Raw genomic sequence first — 23,718 nt, 5'->3', positions numbered from 1 at the left:
CCCATCAGTGCGGAATAAGTTCAAGAGAAGTGCAGAAGACTAGAGGGAGGTGATGTTCTGTAACCCCTGTGAACACTTGAAACTAAAGACCACACTTAAAAGAAAAATGAAAGACAAAGAAGACACAGATAAAAGTATAGCCAAGAAAAAAAAAAGATAGCCAAAAAATTTCAGACAACAAGTCATCATATTTTAGCTCTACATTGAAGCAGCAGGAGAAAGAATTCTGTGAAGTTACAAAATCGATTTGAACCAAACCTTTCTAAAAGTCTGAGCTACTTAGTTCAGCAAAACCCAGAAAAGAAGAAGAGAACATCAGACCCTACCATGTACCCTGCCATGTGGCAGAGCCAAGTATTGCTGGCAGCCAGTCTTCGGTAAGAAAGCCTTGCCTTGATAGTGCTTTGATCTGGATATTTTCATGGCCTTAAAACTCGGTCATTGTCATTGTGAAGAAGAGCTGGGGGAAAATGCACAGTGGCTTGAGTGCACAGCCAAGCTCATCAAGCCAGGCCAAGCAGCAGGGATATATGCAGGGAGAAGATGGAGCAAACAGAAGGTAAGCACTCTGTGGCAGGTGTTGCACCCCAATGTCATTGTGCTGCACAACGTCCGTGACTACAGACCTCTACCAATGCGCTGCTCATCCTTGAGCTGGTGTCCAGAAGGCTCTTTGACTCTCTGGCCCAGGAGAAATCACTGAGTGAGGAGAAATTACCAGCTTCATTAACCAAATCCTGGACAGGGTGAATTGCCTTCACACCAAGAAAATTGCTCATTTTGATCTCAAGCCAGAAAACATTATGTTGTTAGACAAGAATATTCCCATTCCATACAAACAAGCTGACTGACTTTGGCCTGGCTCATAAAATAAAAGATGGATTTGAGTTTAACAACATTTGGGAGATGCCAGAATTTGTTGCTTCAGAAATCATGAACTATAAGCCCCTAGGGCTGGAGGCTGCTGTGTGGAAAATAGGTGTCATCACCTACAGTTTCCTAAGTGGAGAGTCCCCTTTCCTGTGAGACACAAAGCAGGAAATGCTGGCAAATATTCCGGTAGTGAGTTATGATTTTGATGAAGAATTCTTCAGTCAGACCAGTGAGGTGGCCAAGGACTTCATTCAGAAGCTTTTGGTTAAAGAGATGCAGAGGTGGCTCATAATCCAAGATGCTCTCAGGCACTGCTGGATTATGCCAGTGGACAGCCAGCAAGCCATGGTGTGCAGGGAGTCTGTGGTCAACCTGGAGAACTTCAAGAAGCAGTATGTCTGCCAAGGGTAGAAGCTCTCCTTCATCATTGATTCTTTGTGTAAGTTCCCATTCTGGTTTGAAACTGTTGTGTACTCCAGAAAAGCCATGTTTATTTTTATCCTGATCTAATCTTTAGGGGCAGCCATATTCTATAATTCTGATTCAATAATGTAGGGTGGAACCTTTTGATTAGGTTGTCTCCATGGAGATGTGGCACCCAAATGACCTTGTGACCTTTTGATTAGATGGAGATGTGACTCCACCCACTCAAGGTGGGCCCTGATTAGTTTACTGGAGTCCTTTAAAAGGGGGACTGTTTTGGAGAAAGCTCAGAAGTGACATAGATGCAGACATTTGGAGATCAAGACAGAAAAAGCCCAGTTGCTAAGTAAGAACTCACAAAGTTAGCCAGAACCTGAAGAGGAGAAATCTCTGGCCCCAGGAGATGCTAAGATAAAAGATGAAATTCAGTTTCCACGGAGGACTTAAGTGTGGACCCACAGATGCTTAGGAAGGCACTGGCATCAGAAGATGGAAGCAACAGAACACGAAACAAGAACCAGCAGATGCCATCCACGTGCCTTCCCCATGTTACAGACATTGGCTTTTCTCTAGAGTCAAGATTTTTTTTCTGGATACCTTAGTTTGGATATTTTTATGGACTTAGACCTGTAAACTTGTAACCTAGTAAATCCCCTTTATAAAAACCAATACCTTTCTGGTATATTGCATTCCAGCAGCTTTAGCACACTGTGCCACCACCTTACTCACTTCCTTATGAAAAAGTTATGCCTGAGGCTGGACAAGAACCTGAGGAATTGTGAGTGTGACACAGGAGGATATCACCAAGAGGAAAGCCCTCCAACCCTGGAGAAGGAGCAGCACATCCTAACTGGTCTAGCTCACAGTGGCCTCCAGGGAGGCCTGAGCCCAGCTCTTACATCCAGACAATAACTAGCACCCTGAAACACTCTGCATCCCTGAACACTTTTCAAGAGAGATGAGCCTGCAAGATTTAGAAGTATTTTCAGGGGAGACAACATACCACCGGGAACTGTGTTGTCTCCTCTGGAGGAGACTCCAACATTCCCAAAGTTCCGAATTTTCCATAAAACTAGCTTTCATTTGTCTGCCAATCTTAGAACCTGGGGTGAGGGTGTGGACTTAAGGAAAGAATGAAATATAACTTCATTGAGATCTGGACCTGTGTGTGTGAGTGTGGAAAGTGAGTGTGTTATGACATTATCTGAGGGGCAGAACAGGAGGTCAGTGCTATTTGCACTGAGATGGACAAGGTAAAATGGTAGAGAGGCAAATGGATAAAGGGAAAACCGTGGGTCCAGCAGTCCCAGTCTTCTATATGAAGAAAGCAGGATATTCCATTTTATCCCTGTGGGTGGAGCTTGGCTGGCATTATGAGGAGCAAGAGAGAAAGGAGGCCTGGATGGGAGAGGTGGATGGGTGTAAAGGTCAGGCTCAGACAGCTTTCTTTATAGGGAGGTAGCATAGAACCAGACTGATCCAAAATTATACCAGTGAGTCAGAGGCTTTACAGGATGAGTGAGTGAATCTTGGGGTGTGAGGGGCCAATTCAGTGACCTCCCAGAACCCACATGTAGTCAGGGTATCAGGCTGACCAACATATGCAAACCTCTTAAAACAGCCTGTTGCCAGCTCATTGTATTGTTTCTTTTTTTCTTTTTTCATTTTTTAAATTAAATTTCTGTTTTATCTGGAAAAAAAAAGCAACAGAAAAGTGTTAGGATAAAATTCCTTAAAAATTACAATAAGTAAAAGGAAATAAGAAGCTAAAAATCATCATTACATATAATTAAAAGCATACCAGAAAGACATACTAACAAAATACATGAAAACTGTAACATACTATGTGAAGATAAAATAAAAGACATCAATATGAGACATGAAAGAATAACATTTATGAAAGTCATAGTTCGAAAAACTCAGAAATGAGGTGAATCAAGAAAGAATAAGAAATACAAGAAGAATATTTTAGAAATGAAGTCTAAACTAAAAGGATCTCAAGTGCAAATAAATACAAGAAAATGCACTTAGATAAAAAGAAGACAGAAAGGGAAAATATTTTAGAATTGAAAAGAACCAAGAAAGAAGAAAAAAGTGAGAACATGACAAATGTTAACAACAGACAAAGAGGAGCTAAAATATAAACAATAGGAGTCCCTGAAGAAGAAAACCAAGCATATAGAATAAATATAAAGCAAAGATAAAAACAAAAGAAAAATCTTATAATTCAAAAACACTTTCCTGAAATAAAAACCAAATGAACCTCCACATTTTAAAAGCACAACTGAAAATATCATACCAGAATATCAGCACTGAAGTATTATACTAAAGAAAAAGAAATAATTCCTTTGAACGTCTAGGCAAAAAGAACATATGGATTAAAATGAATATAAAATAGGCTTATCATTAGACTTTAGACACCACCAGTTTATGCCAGAAGAAAATGGAATAACAATGGTTAAGATACTTGAAGAAAGAAAATGTGAGCAAAGGATTTTATATTTAGCAAAACTGACCTTCACATGTAAAAGTTTAGGATAGGGCGGGCCGCGGTGGCTCAGCGGGCAAAGTGCTTGCCTGCTATGCCGGAGGACCTCGGTTCGATTCCCGGCCCCAGCCCATGTAACAAAAACGGAGAAACAGAATACAATAAAACAAGAAAATGTTTAAAAATGTTTCCCTTTCTTCCTTCCTTCCTTCCTTCTATCCTTCCTTCCTTCTCTCTGTCTTTCCTTTAAAAAAAAAAAAAAAAAAAAAAAAAAAAGTTTAGGATAAACTGTTATCAAAATGCAAGAACATAGGGAATATTGTTCCAGTGAGTCTGTCCAAAGAAACCTAATAGATTATGAGTTTTAGATAACTAAAATAACTCGAGACATTGACATAAGGACTGATAATGAGCATTAAATGTATAGTTGTGTGTAGAACTAGGTCTAAATGAGGGTAAAAGAGAGATTATAACAGATTTATTATAGAGACAAGATAGAATAGTACAACAATAAAAAATATGGAGAGACCTGTAATTAGGGAAATATAAATTGAAACTACGCTAAGATAATATTTCTCATGTATCAGATTGGCAGATAAAACATATTTTGTTAGTTGAGACCATGGAAAACAGACAATCTCATACATCGCTAGTAGGAATGCAAACTTATACAACCATTTGTAGGGGAATTTAGCAATATCTAATAAAACTACATATGTTTCTACTTTTTGCCCAACAAAGTCAATTGTTGGAATTTACCCAGAAGATAAACATATTTCCAACAATAAAAAAATACTCATGTACAGGATTATTCACTGCAGCATAATTTACAATTATCCAACTAGTAGAAGCAATCTAATATTCATACATAAGCAAATAGTTCAATAAATTATGTTATGTTCATGCAATGGAGTGTTATGCTGCTGAAATAAAGAATGAACTGTCTGAAATGATTTCCCAGATACAATAAATGAAGAAGGTAAAAAAAATAAAGCATCTTTGATATGCAATGTTTCATGTGAGAAAAAGTGGATAATAATGAAATATACATGGGGAATGATGTCATTCAAATGGTGGCATAATACATCCTGGGAACATTTCCCCTTTGAGACAGCTAAATGAAAGGGCAGATTTAACTGTTTGGAATTCTGGAGAATGGTAGAGACTGGGAAAGACTCCACAAACACTGAAGCAAAGCAAAGAAAAAACACACCAAAAAAAAAAGAGAGAGAGAGAAAGAGGTGGAGAGCAGCACAGACATGCCAGTTCAGATCCCTTCTCCATGCTCCAAAGTCCCATCTGACTTAAGAAACGCACAGTGGCAGTGCTCTGGCCTAGGCACCTCCTGCTATGGTTTCTGACCACAGAGTATATTCAGGCATGGGGACCCAAGGAAACATAGTTAATCCCAAGGCATGGCCTAAGTGTTCTGCATACAAAATGGTTCCCTATAAACCAAAGCAACCATGGCAGAACTACCAGAGAGTTCTGCATTCTCTCACTGGGTCCCTAATTGTTGGTGCACCGAAATGAAAAAACATGGAAATTTTGAACCACTTGCTCTGTGGGTCAGGTTCCTGTAATGCAGAAGTTACCAGGGGCAAAAACGCCACAAGAAAAGGAGCAACTGAACCACTGTAAGACAGGGTAGACCCAGTACTGAAAGCGGAAGTGAAAAGGTGGCCCAGAGTACAAGACAGAAATTGAGCAAATCATAGCTGCTATTTGGGAGGAAAATTTGTATAAAAACCATAGGAACAGCCCAGTACTCCCTGAGGAGGAACAGAGGAAAGGAAATTCTCTCTTGGAGGGGAAAGCGCCACACATAATGGGGTCATCTTAACAGTTACTGCACATGCCCAGAACAAAAGGCAAGTGCAAGAGACCTGAAAAAATCCAAATTGTTAAATATGGGCTTAAAGGTTCCATATAAATTGGACCACGTGTTGAAGAGGAACCTCAACACACAACCAATCTACATTAGGACTCTAGGCAAGAGGGGGAAAAAGACTTCTAGAGTTAGCACATCAAAACAATCAAATGCCTGGACATCAACAAAAGATCACAAGCCATACAAAGAAATAGGAAGTGATGGCCCAATAAGGGAACAGATTAAAACTTCAGAGGAAACACAGACATTGGAACAATTAATCAAAGACATTCAGTCAAATCTCCTAAATTAATTCAAGGGTCTAAAGGAAAATATGCTTGGGAAAAAACCTAAATTTTGATATAGAACTAAAGGATATAATGAAGACAATATGTGAAGGAAGAGAAGAAATTGTATTAAAGGAACATAATAGAACTTATTGGATGAAAAGCACAATAATGGAGATTAAAATACAATAGAGGCATTCAAAAGCAGATTTGAAAGGTAGAAGAAAGAATCAGATAGGACTATCAAAACCATATAATTAGAAAATCAGACAGAGAAAAGAGTGTAAAAAAGTAATCAGAGCCTAAGGTTACCTGTGGGAAAACATGAAGCATACCAACATATGCATTGTTGGAGTCCCAGAAGGAGAGGAGAAGGAAAAGGGGCCAGAGAGAATATTTGAGGAAATAATGGCTGAAAATTTCCCAAATCTTATGGAAGACACAAGTATACATATCCAAGAAGTACAACAAACTCCAGACAAGATAAATCCTCATAGATATACTCCAAGACATCTATTAATTAAAATGTTGAATGCCAAAGATAAATAAAGAATTCTGAAGACAGAGAGAGAAAAGCAATTCACCTTATGCAAGGGATTCTCATCAGAAACTATGGAGACAAGAAGGCACACTACAACATATCTGAGGTACTGACAGAGAAAAAATGCAACAAAAATTCTTTGTCTTGCAAAACTGTTTTTCAAAAATAATAGATGCTAAAGACAATCAAGGATAAACAGAACTGTGAGAATTCATCACCAAAAGACATACTCTACAAAAAAGTGCTAAGGACTTCTTCAGGGTGAAAGGAAAGGGCAGGAGATAGTAACTTGGCACAGCATGAAGAAGTGAAGATCTCCAGTAAGGGTGATTATCTGGGTGAATGCAAACCCAATACTATGCTATCCTCAGTATGTAACTCTACTCTTTATTCCTTATACATTTAGAATGCAATTGAGTAAAAAATATTTCCATACAAAATATAGAGAGGTAATATGTGACAAAAACAACATAAAGAGGGGAAACTGAGGGAAATGGGAGCAGTGAATGTGTATACTATTGAGTTGCTATCTTTTTGAACTAGAAGGTTAGGTTAGGTAGACTTAAGCTGTTTAATACAAACTCCAGAGTAACCATAACCTTTTTTTTTCTGGCTTTTTAAAAGAGAAATTTAATAAGCTGCGGGTTTACAATTCTAAGGCCATGAAAATGTCCAAACTAAATCAAGGCTATAGAAATGTCCAACCTAAGGTATCCAGGGAAAGATATCTTGGTTCAAGAAGGCCAATGGCATTCAGGGTTTGTCTCTCAACTAGAAAGGTATATGATGAACATGATGACATCTACTAGCTTTCTCTTCAGACTTCTTGTTTCATGAAGCTCCCCCAGGGGTGTTTTCCTTCTTCATCACCAAAGGTCTCTGGCTGCATGGACTCTTATGGCTCTTTCCAAAATGGTTCCCTCTTAAAGGGCTCCAGTTAGCAACCCCACCTTGAATGGTGGAGACACATCTCCATGGAAACCATCTAATCAAAAGTTACCACCCACAATTGGGTGGGTCACATCTCCATGGATAATCAAAAAGCTCCCATACAGCAATACTGAATGAGGATTAAAGGACATGGCTTTTCTGGAGTACCACACAGATTCAAACCAGCACATTCTATACTTTGGACCCCAAAAAGATACATTCTTTTCAAATTCAAAATATATTCATTCCATAACAACATCAGAAAGACTTAAAGCATTTCAGTCACAATGCAAATGTAATATAAAGTCAGAAACAAAACCTCATCAAAGTCAGCTACAGGCATGGTCTGTCTTAAGGCAAAATCCTCCTCTGGCTCTGGACCTGCAAAACTCAGAACAAGTTTTGTGCTTCCAATATACAAAGGAGGGACAATCATAGGATAAAAATTCCCATTTTCATAGGGAGAAATTTGAAGGTAAACAGAGGTCACTGGACCCAAACAGTTCTGGAAACATGCAGGGAAACCTCCATTAGATTTCAAAGTTTTAAGAGTCATTTATCTTTGGGGCTTTAGAAAGCAGCAGTCCCAACCTTTCAATGAGCCTATGCAACAGCCTGCCTCTCTCCAATCTCTCCAAATGCAACCATGGGGGACAATAGGGAGACCACATTTTTCTCAGCTCCATCCTCTCTGAGCATCAGTGCTGCACCCGGGCTCTCTGACATCTCAGGGACACATGGTCAACCCTTCCATGTGGTGGCAGCCAGACTCTCCCCAATCCCCAAGGAATGTGCTCCACCCTCTCTAAGACCTGAGGCAGCACAACTCTTCCACTGCAATGAGGTGGAAGGCCCATTTTCGGCCTTCCGAGCAAACTTATCTTCTCCAAGTGCTTGGGTGGGTCAGCTCTCCTGGCCTGAAGGTCTCTTGACTTCAGACTTTAGATTCCATAGTTCTGTCTCTGAAGTTATTTTATCTTCAGTTTGTCCCTTTTCTGAGACCTTTAGTCCAGACTGGCAGTGGTTGCGTTTATACAGGTCCCATGCACTCTTGTTTGCTCTCTATGCAGTAGGCTCAGATCATGACCATCAGATAGGAATTTCCACAAATCCTTTCTGAATAACTCCATCTCCAAATCTGGCTTTTTCTGAAATGGCTGATTGGTTCCACATTTGGCTAAATCCTCACATGGGGCACTATTCTCTGGGGCCTCCCTTCCTAGAAGCCCAGAATTTTCTAGCACATAGATTTCTGGTTTCTTTGTCCCCAAGAGTTTAGTTATCAGCTAATCTCTTCCTTGGAACATTTCACTATAAGCTGCAAGGAAAAACCAGGCTGCACCTTCCATATTTAATTTGGAAGTCTCTTCTACTGAATATCCAAGTTCACAGCTTTTAAAATCTGCCTTCCATCTAAAGCCAGCAGTCAGTTTTGATAAATTTCCTGCAACTTTAAAACAAGGGTCACTTTCCTTTTGGTTTGCAATAATACATGCCTAATTTCTGTCTAGAGCCATATCAAAGATATCTTTAGAGTCCACATTTCTACCAACAGTCTCTTCAAAGCATTCTAGGCATTCTGTATCAAGCTTCTCACAACTCCTCCAGAATTTTTCCCTTATCCATTTAAAAAACCATTCCAACATGTTTGGCATTTGCAAACTGCAGTAGCACCCCACTTCTCTTGTACCAAAATCTGTTCTAGTTTGCAAGCTGCAGAAATGCAATATACCAGAAACAGGTGGCTTTTAAAAAGGGGAATTTAATAAGTTGAAAGTTACAGTTCTAAGGCTGTGAAGATGTCTGAATTAAAACAAGGTTATAGAAATATCAAATCTAAGTCACCCAGGGAAAGATACCTTAGTTCAAGGAAGCCAATGACATTCAGGGTTTCTCTCTCAACTGGAAAAGCACATGGTGAACATGGTGACACCTGTTAGCTTTCTCTCCAGGCTTCTAGTGTCATGAATCTCCCCTGGAGGCATTTTCCTTCTCCATCTCCAAAGGTCTCTGGCTGCGTGGGCTTTCCATCACAACCTTTTGAACTAGTAGGTTAGGTTAGATAGACTTAGGTTGTTTGATACAAATACTCCAGAGTAACCACAAAGAAAGTATCTAAAACATGGACAGAAATGGAAATGAAAAAGAGATAAGTTACATCACAAAAGACGAACTATACACAAAAGGCTACACTAAAGAAAAAGAGGAACAAAGAAGATACATAACATATATATAAGAAAGAACAAAATGGCTGAAGTAAGTCCTGCCCTGTCAGTTATACTGAATGTAAATGGATTAAACTCTCCTTTTCTGATTTTTAGGACAATGCTAATGCTTCATATACTCAAAAAAAATACAGTAGGGATAAAAACCAATTGGATTGTAAATATACCTAGTACAAATGAATATATCTAGTAGTCCTTCAAATGAATAACAGAACCACACCGAAGGAACAGTGGAGGAATGGGGAGAACTAACCTCAATACTTTTGCAATTCAGTATTTTGACTGTATAATCAGAGGCTAAAGACAGAAAGTATATAAACAAAAACTTTATTCTCATTAGTAGATTTGTTTTCATAGTAGTATGGGCTGGCACTTCTGAAACGCCTTGACGTGTGTCTTATGATTGAACAGATATGTACATACATTGTGAATAATGAGAGCCGTGTTTCTTTCTGTAAGAAAAGGAAGTTACAAACAAGGAAATGGAGAAGACCAGAATGAATCCTGTGGTATAGGAGGTAGCAGTATGAACTCCTAGTTTTTAATATACATGCAGGCAGATAGATAGATAAAGATAGATGACAGATAGATAGTTAGATAAATAGAAGATAGACAGACAAATAGATAGATAGATGATAGGTATAAAGATAGAGATAGAGATAGAAATAGATGTAGGTAGCTGCATGGGTTTATGTGCTTTTGTGTGTGTATGTGTATGTGTATGTGCTTATATGTGTGTGTATGGATGTATTTCCTAGCTCTGTCTGCTAAGAGTGCCTAGAAACAATGACAACCTAGCACCAGTGAGCACATCTAGTGCCCAGATCCTGGTTTTCAATAATGCCTTTCATCAATAAAAGGAACTGGGGAGAAATGCTCCTTCTAGGGCTGTGACAGGTTAAGTACAAGATGAATCTGAACAGTCTTATGGTGCCACAAAGAAAGAAACAATGAGAACCTATCTAAAGAACACAGGATTCACCTTGAATAGGCTTTCACTAATCAAATCTTATATCATTTGAGCAACTAAATAAATAACAATAGTAATGGATTATAATTACTAGAATTAAAATTATAATTCATGAGTCCTTACTGATAAATTATTGAATAAATACATAAATGCATTAGAAGAGAAAGCTCACAGAGCAGGATTCCAAGCAATAAATGTGTTGAAAGAATAACAGAATTATAAAATCTTCATCAGGTAATAAATACAACTATGATTTGCTTTATGCAAGAATTAGATATAGATGCTAACATTGGTGAGCTAAAATTTAGCCACCAAATTAGGATGAGAAATAGGATGTATACATAGCTTAGGTGTCTCCTCACAAGGGACTTATTAATTACAAAAGGAAAAATAGTAACTTTAGAGTAAAATAACCTGGAAGACACCACCTTAACCAAGTAATCAATGTTAAAATCAGGAATAATGGGGCAAATCAATAGCATGTGCCTCCTCCATAATTATATGGAATCTTGAATCAAACGTGAGACCTTGTTGGTTTGTACAAGTTAGTGTGATGACTCAATATATCCTACAGTAATTCAGGCAGAGAATAAAGAAGTATTGGCAAAGTCCCCTTGGGGGACTGGGAAGAAAGGAGGAAATTAAACTTCTCCATTTGAGGAATTCCTGATATTCTCACAGCAGTGAGGACAACCAATTCAATAAGTTGAATTCTCAATCTTGTGAAACTTATTCCTGCAAAAGATAAGTTAATCACAATTATAAATATGCCAAAGAGTCACCCCCAGAGAACCTCTTTGTTGCTCAGATGTGGCCACTTTCTCTAAGCCAACTTGGCATGTGAACTCTGCCCTCCCCACTACATGGGATGTGACTTCCAGGAGTGTAAATCTTCCTGGCAATGTGGAATAGGATTCCTGGGATAAGCTGGGACCTGACATCACGGGATTGAGAAAACCTTCTTGACCAAAAGAGAGAAATGAGACAAAATAAATGTTTAGTGGTTGAGAGATTTCAAACACTCTTGAGGTTATCCTGGAGATTAGTCTTATGCATTATATAGATATCCCTCTATAGTTTATAGTGTATTGGAGTGGCTAGAGGGAAGTACCTGAAACTGTTAAATTGTGCTCCAGTAGCCTTGATTCTTGGAGAAAACTGTCAACTTTTACAGTGTGACCGTGTGATTATGCAAACCTTGTGTGAGATGCTCCTTTTATCCAGGCTATGGACAGATGAGTTAAAACATTAAGGATAAAAATAAATTAATAATAGGGGGGATAAAGGGCAAAAACAATTGGGTAGATGGAAATACTACTGGTCAATGAGAAGGAGGAGTAAGGGGTATGGCATGTATGGGTTTTTTCTTTTTATTTCTTTTTCTGGAGTAATGCAGATGTTCTAAAAATGCTCATGGTGATGGATCCACAACTAAGTGATGATATTGTGAGTCATTGATTGTATACTATGGATGGACTGTATGCATGTGAAGATTTCTCAATAAAAATATCCTTTAAAGAACATGAAATACAACTTTATCAAAACTTTTTAAACAATCTAAATAGAAATTCTAAACAATTTGGTAGTGAGAGCAGCACAATATTATGAACATAATTAACAGTATTGACTGATACATTTGAACGTGGTTAAAAGAGGAAAAATTATGCTGCCTGTATGTTACTAGAATAAAATTTTAAAAATAGGACTGTAAAAAAAATATTTTGTGTGCTTCCTGATAAAATGTACTGTGGAGGACACAATATCACTTTCATGGTGTTTTACTTATGATACATAGGTGAGTCTAATCACGAGAAAACAAGAGACAAACTCAAACTGAATAACAGTCTACAAGATACAGGCCTCTACCTTCCAAAAGTTATGAACGGTCAAGAAAGACGGAGGAATTGTTCCATGAAAGGAGGCTAAATGCAAGGTACTGTGATCCAAGATAAGATCATACCAGTAAAATCACATTATGGGGACAATTGGAAAAATTTGAATAAGATATGCAGCTTAGATAACACACTAATTTCCTGATTTTGATTATTATATTGAAATTAAGTAAGATATTGTCCTTGGTTGTAGAAAATATTCACTAAAGCTGAAAAAAAATAAGAGAAGCATAGGGATGTTTAATAAATAAAAGTGAATGGCAGATTTAGAACACCACTATTTTGCAACTCCCAATGATTTAACAGATGTAAGCACTGAGCATCAATAACTGCCAATATAAAAAAGTGTGAGAGCCAGATATTATATTCCTCCTGATGAAAAAACACAAGACCACTTATAGGCATGTCAAAAAGATCAGACCTGAGTCTGAGTCTAGTCAAATTTCTGGATCCAGCTGCCAGTTTGCAGGAAACATGGAGGACTGAGGAGTATGTTGGACTGCACGATGAGTATGCAACTATCCACATCCCGACTGTGGGAAACTCTACATGTCAAATGACCTGGAATGTTGAACAGATAAATTGCAAGTAAAAGGAAAGGATGGAGGGGAAAACTAGATTGTATGTTAAAAAAGACTTAAAAGACCTGTCAATTGAAAAAAAAAAAAACAGATAAGACCAAACAGGAGTATCTAGGGCTGAAATGCTTGTATAGTTAAACTATACAGAAATCACAAAAGTGATTAGTAAAATAATGTCAATGATTACTTTTGGAGAGTTGATGGTGACTAGGGTAGCACACAAAGAAGGAACTTTGGGGGCAGCTGGCCAAGTTTTATTTCTAGCTTCGGGTGTTTTCAAGGCTGTTTGCCTTATTATAATTCACTAAGCTTCACATCTGTTTCGAGTGGTTTCCTGTAGCTGTTTTGTTCTAAAATAAAAGGTTAAAACTTTCTCCAACGTTGCCATATCATTCTGACAACCCAAGAGACTAGGTTTGAATATCAACTTCTAGCCTCTTCAGAATTCCATGCTGGCACTGCGTGGGAGATGCGGACTTCTCCTTTCACTCCTGGCTCCATCCTCCCTTTGAAGGACTTTCATACAAGATGTGGACACCCAACGCCACCTAACCAAGCTTCAGCTCCACCTCTTTGTGAATAAGTGCAGTCCCTTAGAAGTCTGGGCCCAGGGAAGAAACCTGCACGGGCCACGAGGCAGCTTTGGGGTTATTTGGGCAGAATTTCAGGATTCCAGGTGCAGAGCATGTTCTAGAAGGGGGTGCATGTGTTCTGGGAAGGTATGTGCCCTTAGCTCCATAGATAGGAACCCAGGCAGTAGTATGCCTGTTAGTAATGCACCTGAAGCATAGGATGTATAATTATAAACTGTAGCAAACCCTGGCCAACCCTTTTCCCCTCAGCCCTTACCATTTCAGAGCAAATTGGCCCTGTGATCAATCGCCAGTAACTACATCCTTATGCCTAAGGCCTTTCTCTGGCCCAAAGAGCATGCTCCATGCCAGAGAATTAACACTCCTCAGGAAGTAACCCTCAATCTATGCCTAAGGAGAGTTGGCATATCAATACTCAACTCCCTCACTCCTGGGGGGGGGGGAGGGGTAATTCTTCGGGAACGGTAAATATGTGAGTAAATATAAAAGGCTTTTCTCTGTCATTTAAATTTTTCTTTTAACATTCTTGGTTTAAAGTGAAGAATTAACATCAAATTGTAATACATATTTCTTATGTGTTTTATTTATTGTCCATCCCCTGCGCATTCAAAAGTAAGCTCCATAAGGACAGGGATTTCTGTCTGTTTCGCACTTTGCTGTATTCCCACACCTGCACGGGGCCTGGCCCACGAGTGTGTGAACAGTCTCAGTGGGCTACTGGGCAGAGCAGAGAATGGAGGCATTCTGGGGTGGTGGGGTGGGGTTGGCTGCATAGGTGGCAAAACCCAGATACTTTATGATGGTGTACTTTTCATCGTATTTTGTTTTCACCATGATTTTCCTGAGCACTCCTCCTCCAAATATTATTATTACTTGAGAGCTCTCTGTACCTGGTTTATGACATTTCTCTGTATTTAAATTTCTAAACTAATTGACCAGGAGAAGTTGCTGCCTGATTATGCCCATCGTAGTAACTACCTGGCCCCAACCACCTTCCTCTCCTTGTTGCTTCCAAATATAAGGCTCATCAAACAATTCTAGTTCTTTAATGTCTCCGGCACCAATAATTCATAAAGAATTCTATTGCCATTTTTCTATTATAGGTGGAGTCCCATTATTAAGTCAGATCTGATGTCTTTGATTTATTTATGCACTCCCATTTTTCTCTGCTAATTCTCTTCTTTCTCCTTTATCATGTAGAATTATTCTCTTAAGGACCTGTAAGTCAATCTGGCTGTAGTTCAAACAAACTATACAAGACCTGGCATGACCATTTCTGCTTCTGAAAAGTTTAGTTAGCTCTGATTTCACTGGACCCCCATAGTTTCCATCTTTGTGATAATTCAGCTGCAAAGCTAATCCCCCCAAATGCCAAATGTAAGGCTAAAGTGATGATACATTTACTATCATAAAATTTGGTGGTGGTGGTCGGGGGGATGGTTTATATTTTATTTGAGGAAAGAATATTTTTAAAGTATGGTTCATGTATATCATCTAGAACTGTTGGAGCTAGTAATAGACACTCAGCTCCTTGTTGAATTAACAATGTGACCATCATAGGCTTTTTAAACCTATCTTGGACCTGAATAATGAAATATAGTACAGCTTTTTACTAAGCATTTCTTTAATGCCCAGTGAGTGCAAAGAAAGTAAGTAACTGTCACAGAAGAATGCAAAGGAAATTATATAACTTGAATAGAGTCAATTTAGTACAGAAAGATTCAGCTGGCCATGGGTGGAAAATAATTAGATTGATTAGATGGGTCTTCAGATGCAAATGGGAAAACTGCTATTTACTGGCCTATCTGGTTATGTAGTACATACAGGAAAGCAACAGCTTTGTAAGTGTTGAAAATTAACACTGTGATATTGTTTTCGCTCTAAGAAGACTTACCATATTGTACTCATGTTACAATCCATCAGCATTTTCACGTTTTTGATAGAGTTAATCATATGCTTATCTAGAAGTTTCATTCTCCCAGATCATGGGGTGTTGTAGGTTTCATTTCTGTTATTGTTTGGGTTTTTGTTTGTTTGTATATAGAATTCCTTCATCTCCTACTAGAGTGTTGTTGAATACTCTGTGGAGATATACAATTTTATCCCCAGGTGAGTCTTTCCTTTCGTCAGCAAATAGATTTCATAGGTACTGTTTCTAGAACATAAAGGATTGTAACATTAGAAAGGTTATTCTATCTTTATCATAAATATTATCATCCAGCCTCTTTTGAAGTTTATTTAGTTTACTACCTAAGAAACAGGCAAAAAACCAGATATTTTTTATCCCTACTTCCTTATCTGATAGAGATAGTGACTAATTCATCAAATGCTTCACACAACCAAAAATATGTACTGACTACCTACTCTGTGCCAAGCACTGTTCTCACTGCAAATGCATGGCACTAAAAGACAAAAAAAACTAAAGAGAAATTTTCTGCCTTTGTGGAGCTGACCTTTTTAATGCAATGGGATTGACAATGGATAAATTAAAGTATAATGTTTAAAGTAGAGGCATATTGTATATTGCTGTGATAGAAATCTTACTGTGAAAATGTATGAAATTTTTTATTTTATCTATTGCTGCATAATTTACCCCAAAAGTTAGTGGCTTAAAACGTAAGCATTTATTGTCTCACACAGTTTCTGTGAGTCAGAGATCCAGGCATGGCTTACTTGGGTAGCTCTGGCTCAGGGTCTCTCATGAGGTTACATTCTAGAGTCTAGATGTCAGCCAGGGCTGCAGGTATCTAAAGACAGGGGAAGAAGGATCTGCTTCCAAGGTAGCATACTCGCATGGCTGGCAAGTTAGTGCTGGCTGTTGGCAGGAGACCCCAATTTCTTGCCAAGTGGGCATCTGCATGGGGGTTGCTTGCATGTCCTCACAGCATGGCGCCCAGCTTCCCACACAATTGGTGATACAAGACAAAAATAGGCAGAACTCACAGTGTCATTTATGGCAGTCTCAAAAACTACACACCTTCATTTCCTCCATATTCTATTTTGTAGAAGTGAGTCACTCTCAAGCGGAGGGAAATCAGGCTCTACCTGTTAAAGAAGACAATATCAAAGAATTTGCAGACAAATTTTAGAACCATCATAATTAGAGGCATTTGAAACAAATTAAATGGTAAGCTTCAGAGATATTTTTAATTAGTTACACCTTGCTTGTTTTTAGAATATAATGTCTTGCTATGCCTTGCTTGATATCTATTGATTATTATTATTATTATTGGGCAAAGAATCCTTGAAAATCTAGATTTCTTGGGCTTTACTATTTTATTATTTCTTTTGTTATTTTGCTACAAATCTGTCGACACAGTTTAGGATTTCCCCAATGAAAACATTTGAATTTCTTTTTTCATTTCTGTTATTGGTTGATGAATCTAAGATCACTTATTATTACCATACATTTTGTATTGCATATGATTTCCCTAAATCAGTGGGATTCTGGAATTACATGGCTCAAGGATAAAATAAATCCCCTCTGGTTCCCAAATGAGTTACTTTTGGCAGTGCATCTATAGAAATGTAACTCCTGTGTGGGCTCCACTCAGGCTGTTGTACGTAAATGCTGTATGATGGGATGTAGAGAGATTTAAATTTTAGCCAGGAAATCTGGCAGGAGGTTGTGCATGGTTTGTTCAGAGGATATAAATAACATATTAAGAAAATGCGGGCTTAGGAGTAATTCTTTGTCTACTTGATGATCATATTTGCAGAGCTGGTTGTGACAGTTGAGACTCCTTCTCTGGGCTAGTGTGTGATGGCAGTTAGGAGTTTATCCCTTGATGGCTAAAATGGTAAATTTAGGATTCATCAAGCGCTACTTTTCTCCATGACTGGTCTTCCCCTTTGGGCACTCTTCCATGGGAAGTCTGTAAGGAAGCTTTACTGGAGATTGACAACGATTTGGCCTCTGGGCCTTTGAAGATAAAGACTTTTTGTCAACTACATAAAACTCCCTTTTCCCAGAAGGGAATCCTTTTCAGTTTCTTAGTGGGTTAATAAGTAACTGAAGATAGCACCATTACCATCCCCTGAACTGCTCCCACTTTACAGCAAATAACTGCAGAAACCAGTACTTTCAGAAGAAAAAATTAGAAAAGATCATAGAAAATATAATCGGCCAGATTTCAGACCTTGTCAGTTACATGAAGATTTCTTCTCTTCTCCGAGGTTCCACACTGTAGAGAAGATGTGGACGGAACCAGATGTTAAAGAGAAAAAGAGGTGTAGGGGAAGAACTTTTTCTCTCATCGCAGTGCAGGAGTTTAGCATAGTGCATGTTTGAGACACATCCGGTTGTATAGTGACACAACTTAAAAAGGATGGAGGCTCATAGTGTCAGAAAGATATATTTCATACAGTGAGTGCTAAATGTTTAAAAAACAATCAAGTGCTGATTAAAGTCAAGGCTTCATGCAAAAATGCCTCTCCCATCATCTGCCTTAGACAGCTGACACGTCACTATTGGCAAGAAGTTTCCAGCTGGAAGGCTCTTTCAAGTGCCTTTGGACCCAAACCCTCTCTTTCTAGAAGTGTAGACTTGAGGCCCAAAGAAGTTCACTTGCTCAAGGCTACATGGCTAGTTACAGACCAGTAAGAGATTTCAGTGATAAAGCTAGTAGGTATTTCAGAGTTCCCTTCTAAAACACAAATTCTACGAGAAAAGAAACAACTTTGGCCACACCTTTGTGGAAATGAAGCTATCCAACAGCATGACAGTAGTGTAATGCAGGGAGGAGGCCAGGAAGGGAAGCGACCCCAAGAGAGTAGGCGGTACAGTAGGCAAATTTGGCCTCTTCCAGGGTATCAGGGCCTGTCAGGTAAGGCAGAGCTGGTTGGCACCCTACTCCCTGCACTCCCTGCTCCACCTGGCTGGCCAATGTGTGACACCGTAGGGGACATAATTTGGAGCAGGACAGAAGTGAAGCTTGTTGGTTCACCTCCCTGGTTTTATTCAGGTAGCCCTTTTGTTGCAATACACCCAGCAGCAGGGGTTTCATGGGACTCAGGCAGCACAGGCTTAACCACGGAAGGGCTTTCTGTTGACCTCTAAACTGAGCAATGCTACCAGCTCCTGGAGGCCCCCAGCTGCTTCTCTGGAACTAATCCCAGGAGATGAACAAAAGGTAGAAAAGGAATGGATATAACCCCATTCCTCTGTAACCAGAAAGAAAACTTGTATGGAACTCAAATGGAAACAGAGATTTGATCTAGGTGGTTGTTTCCACCCCCCACCCCATCCCCCCAGAACGTAATGCATACTGTAAAACAATTACTGTTTTACTATTTACTGCTTTACTATTGAGGTAAAGCATTTGTGAGCTGGTTATGCTTTAATGACCATTTTGCTGACTTTTTGGCCCCAAGTGTAAGTTTTCTTGTTCAGTTAGACTTTTGGGATTGCTCTCAAAATAATATGGAATCATCTGACTCCATACAGGAAAACACTGATTGGTATTATTTTTCATCCTTTCCCTTTTGATGATTAAGTAGACTGAAACACTTCCTGCTTCTCTAGTAGGTTCTTTTTCTTTCCACCTCTCCCCCATTCCAAATGATTATAGCATTTCATCATGCAAGGGGGCTAGATGTCAAAAATAAAGGAATAAGTTTCTATTACAAACTCAAATCTCTAAGGATCCTAAACGGAAAACATAAATACGCTTTTAGTGAAAATCTAGATGTAGTGATTAGTAATGGCTACAGAATTAAATACACTTGGTAGGTTGAAACTAAAAGAATTTTTTCTCTTCTCTATGCCATTGTAGCTAAATAACAGAGCAAACAATTTTTAGATTGAATTTGAAGTTCATTAAAGCTGCTAATTTATAATCTAGAGCATATGGATATGTATTTCTATTAGATTTGAAATGGCATTATGAAATATTTCTGTTTTACCAAATTTAAATTAGAAAAATCCAAAATAGTAAATAAACAAATTTTTATGCTCTTATTGTTAATGAACTAGAGGAACTTTCTTTTAAAATTTTAGCTTAGTGTGTTAATGATGCTCAGATCTGTGTTTTATTTATTATGGTAACAGTTTTCTTGGTATAATTTAATGACAGTTTTATCTTTAGGGTTAGATTGACTTTCATTCTTTTTTAAATTTTTTTTTATCCCAAGCCTTTGTCATTATCAGCATGGAATTTATTTTTGAAACAAAAATATTTTTTTATTTCTCTTTGAAACAAAATTTATTGAGTCTGAAATTCTTGGTATTGTATTTACTTGCTCAGAGATTACGATTCCCACAATGTTAAATTGAAACTGTAAGAACAACTGGTGTGAAAGGCATTCTGTTCTTTTTGGACACACTGCAACTTGATAGCTGGAACGAAAAGTAGCATAAATCATGGGGTAAAATGCAGGATTGGTTTCATTCCCTCTTTGTCTATAGTATGTTCCTTTGTTAACTGCTTTAGCACTTGAGTGTGAGGAAACTCAACTCTACTGAGGGATTGCCTCATATGTTAACCTTTCTAAAACACAAGTACAAATTCTTGAAGATAAGATTTAAGTGTCAATGATTTTTTTTTAATTAGAAAAATGTAGTTGAACAACTTCTCCAAGTATGATTTAAATTAGGTGAGGTTTTTGAATATTCACCCAAATGATATTGGTCTTTGAGCGTGTGGATAGGGCTTATTAAAGGAAAGTCAAATGTCAGCTTTCTACTGTAGTATGACTTAATTAACATATGTGAATGAGCAAAAAATTTGAATAAGTAGGGCAGCACTTGAAAGATTAAACAACAATGAAAATGAAAACATAAACAAAAAACAACACTTTGAGAACTTTCCTACTTGAATTATCTGAATTATCTGATACCTGGTGTATTTAGGGAGAGAACTACATTACTGTGATGTGAAAAATCCAGACCAAATGGAATTGAATGAAAGGCAAGTGCATCAAGCAGTGTGGATAATTTAATTAACCAGTGACTTTGCATGAGGTAATGTCATAGAAAAGAACACTTAACTCTAACTTCAGAATATTTCCCAGGCAACAATTTGCATAATTGTTTGGAGTCTCTCGAGATAAAAGATGACATAAGAGACATACATGAGACAATTATATGTGAAGGAAACATTAATTTAGAATGTTCTGAAAATAATAAAAAAAAGAAAAAAATGCAACACAATAGGAAAAAAATTGATATTCAAGGGTGGGACCTAAAGATCGTGAGATAAAGCTGAATCTTTGGAGCAAATTGGTTTATTATTATTTTTCCTTTCATCTGGAAAACATTGTTTTGAACTGTGGACAGAGACTGGGTCTTTGGAGATTAATAACTTATTGCTTAAAAATTTGCTTATTTTTCTTCTCTTGTGATTATTAAATAAATTACAGGAACATCCACTAATCCAAAATGTCTCATTCTTAGTTCTCAGAAATTTTAAGAAAATATAGACTGGCCTAAAGTATTAACATCACACTGATCCTTAAAATCCCCTTTTCTGGGTCTACCAAGGCACTTCCCTCTTATGAATGCCTGCAGAAGGAAAACCTCCCTCAGAAAATCACATAATGCCTTCGATCTAAAAAGGCTGCTTTGCATTCACTTCTGAATCCTCTGAGAGCCTACTTTACTGTCTTATAAGTACCTATTAAGCAGTTATTTGATTGAATAAATGACCTAAGTATGCAATGACACCCAATGTCGGAAGAATGCAGGGACTGGAAAAAGAAATGTACAAGTGTTGTTCTACCAGCATCAGTTCTTCTATGATTCAATTCAATAAAGATTTATTCTGCTGCTTGTTATATGCAAGGAGCTGTCGTAAATATCAGGATTCAAAGGAAGAGTTTCTGCTTCTGAAGAAAATGGCAAAACTACAGTTTGGTGCATATTCCAATATAATATTAAAGCTAGCAGAGAGGAAAGATGAGCAAATTTGTAAGTTATTTTGTATACACTTTAATTTCCTAAGCTATTTACCTATGATTCTGCCTTTAATTACATTTCTTCAAGTTTGCATTTCAGACAGGAAGGCAGGCCTCCCCAAAACTTTCACCTGTTAACTGCTGCAATTAAGGTAGAAGGCCTTATTTAAATAGTAATTAGCTTTCAGAACTTGAAGTGTAAACAGAACGCTAATTCATCTAGATCGTTAATTGGTCTTCCAGGTTGGAGATCTTGGCATGACTTTCCCCTTTAGCTATGATGTCTTATGTACTGAATAGATAGAGCATGTTGACTCAGTGGGATGACGTTTTGCAAACTCTTGTTTGACTCTCCGTACTTTAACTTTTAACTCTCCAGAAATGACTAATGCAAATGAACTAGAAAACAATATGAAAGCATCAAGTGAAGTTCTGTGGCAAAAATCATTAACACTTGGCTGCTGTTCATAATTACAGAGACCATATGACCTGATTTATTCCTGTTATGCCAGTACAGTTACTGATAGCGCCTCCTCTCCCCCTTTCATACTCCGCAGTGTCTTGGTTTGGAGGGAAATGATGTGGTCACCCTAATCATAATCAAAGATGATACAAGTGATTGCTGTATCTAAAGGTGTGGATAAGATTGGTTTAATTTATTCAGTGAACTCAGTGGCAAGGCCCTTCTCTCCACTTACTGCCATAAAGATGGTTAATAACGCATAATGTTAAGTTTAAAAGGTCACTTTTTAATTTTCTGTTTTTGCTTTTTTTTAAAAGGCCAACTACTCTACCAGGAGTTTCTCCATTTCGCTAAGTTTCCTGGTGTGCATAAAAAGAATAATTGTATTTGATAGTTGCAGATTTGTGTGTTGGTTCAGCAACGCCATAGGTAAATTGCAGGGGAGGGGGCCTGATGTTTTACTTTCTTTAATGTTTCTTCTTCTTGGTTACTCCAGGGTAACACACTGAGCAGGAGATGTTTAGGTGTACAGCTAGCGAGTTTCCCAACATATGCATCCAAACAGATCTGTGTAAAAACACGTCACATATAAATTCAACAAATATTCGATGACTGCAATGGCTGGCACATAGGAGGCATTCAGAGATATTTATTGACACACCTTTGACTCTGTGCCAGCTGCTAAAACATAGGTGGCAGGATGAGGGAGAGGAGAGAAAGCTCTGAATAATACAGGTACACTCTGCACTCAAAGAAGCTAACGCTCTCTTAGGGAGAGATGTAAATACATAACCAAAACTGAAAAGTAGGAATTATTTAGTGCCCAAAGAATCTCTAAGCATACTTAGGAGATAAAGCTCCTCGGCTGCGGAGGAGATGCAGGCAAGGCTGGAAGGAGGTGAGGATGGGAGTGGGATGGGAACGGGGCTAGAAACATGGTTTCGGATTTCCCCAGCTCAGGGTTAACTCTGGCCCCAGATTGAGTCCCATGAAATGCGGAGGTGCCCTCTCTGTGTCAGTCAGCTGAAATTATCCACACTTCTTTGTTTTTTTGGCCGACTAATAACTTTCTCCTCATGGTTAATGACTAATTCAAATGAGCAAGAGGTAATTTTGCAAATATGAATATCATAATATGCCCATGTATAACGCTAAAAGTTATCAATTCATTATGATTAACATTAGTTGGGAGTAGGAATATCACTGTAGTAGTAGGAAAAAAAAGAAGCGAGTTAAGTCATTACTCTTTCATCCAAAATATAAAGCAAAAATATGTTTTAAGAAATTTACAGCGAGGGTTTACTCAAGAGGCAATATTGTAATACAAAGCATTTAAAGTGAACAGAACATGCAGATCCTTTTTTTTTTTTTTTTTTTTTTTTTTAGGATGTTTTTGCTTTCACTGGGACTGTTATGCTATCAATAAGACTGTGACCTCAAACAAGCGCTCCCCAGGATGCATGTCGGACCTACACTCCGCCCCTTGAAAAGGAAAGTACCGCCGGGACACTCCAGAGTGCGAGCAGGGCGCAAAGAGGGAAAGTCAGCAGTTGGGCGGCTCCGCCCCCCACGAGTTTCCTTGCAGTCCCGGGCCCGCCCCGACCCGCTGCACCCGGGCTGAAACTTTGTAACTCGAGCGCGCGCTCCTCCCCCGTGAGCCCGGGGCGGCGCGGGAGGTGGGACCTGGGC

The 23,718-nt window shown here is 38.4% G+C and overlaps 1 pseudogene; it reads left to right on the top strand.

The window, feature by feature from the left end:
* Positions 1-421: 421 nt before the first annotated feature.
* Positions 422-23,650, top strand: LOC143657609 (death-associated protein kinase 2 pseudogene; annotated as a pseudogene).
* Positions 23,651-23,718: the final 68 nt, after the last annotated feature.

Source organism: Tamandua tetradactyla, chromosome 2 (assembly GCF_023851605.1).
Source record: "Tamandua tetradactyla isolate mTamTet1 chromosome 2, mTamTet1.pri, whole genome shotgun sequence".
In the NCBI taxonomy this organism is placed as follows: Eukaryota; Metazoa; Chordata; class Mammalia; order Pilosa; family Myrmecophagidae; genus Tamandua; species Tamandua tetradactyla.
This window is presented reverse-complemented; position numbering and strand designations above follow the sequence as displayed.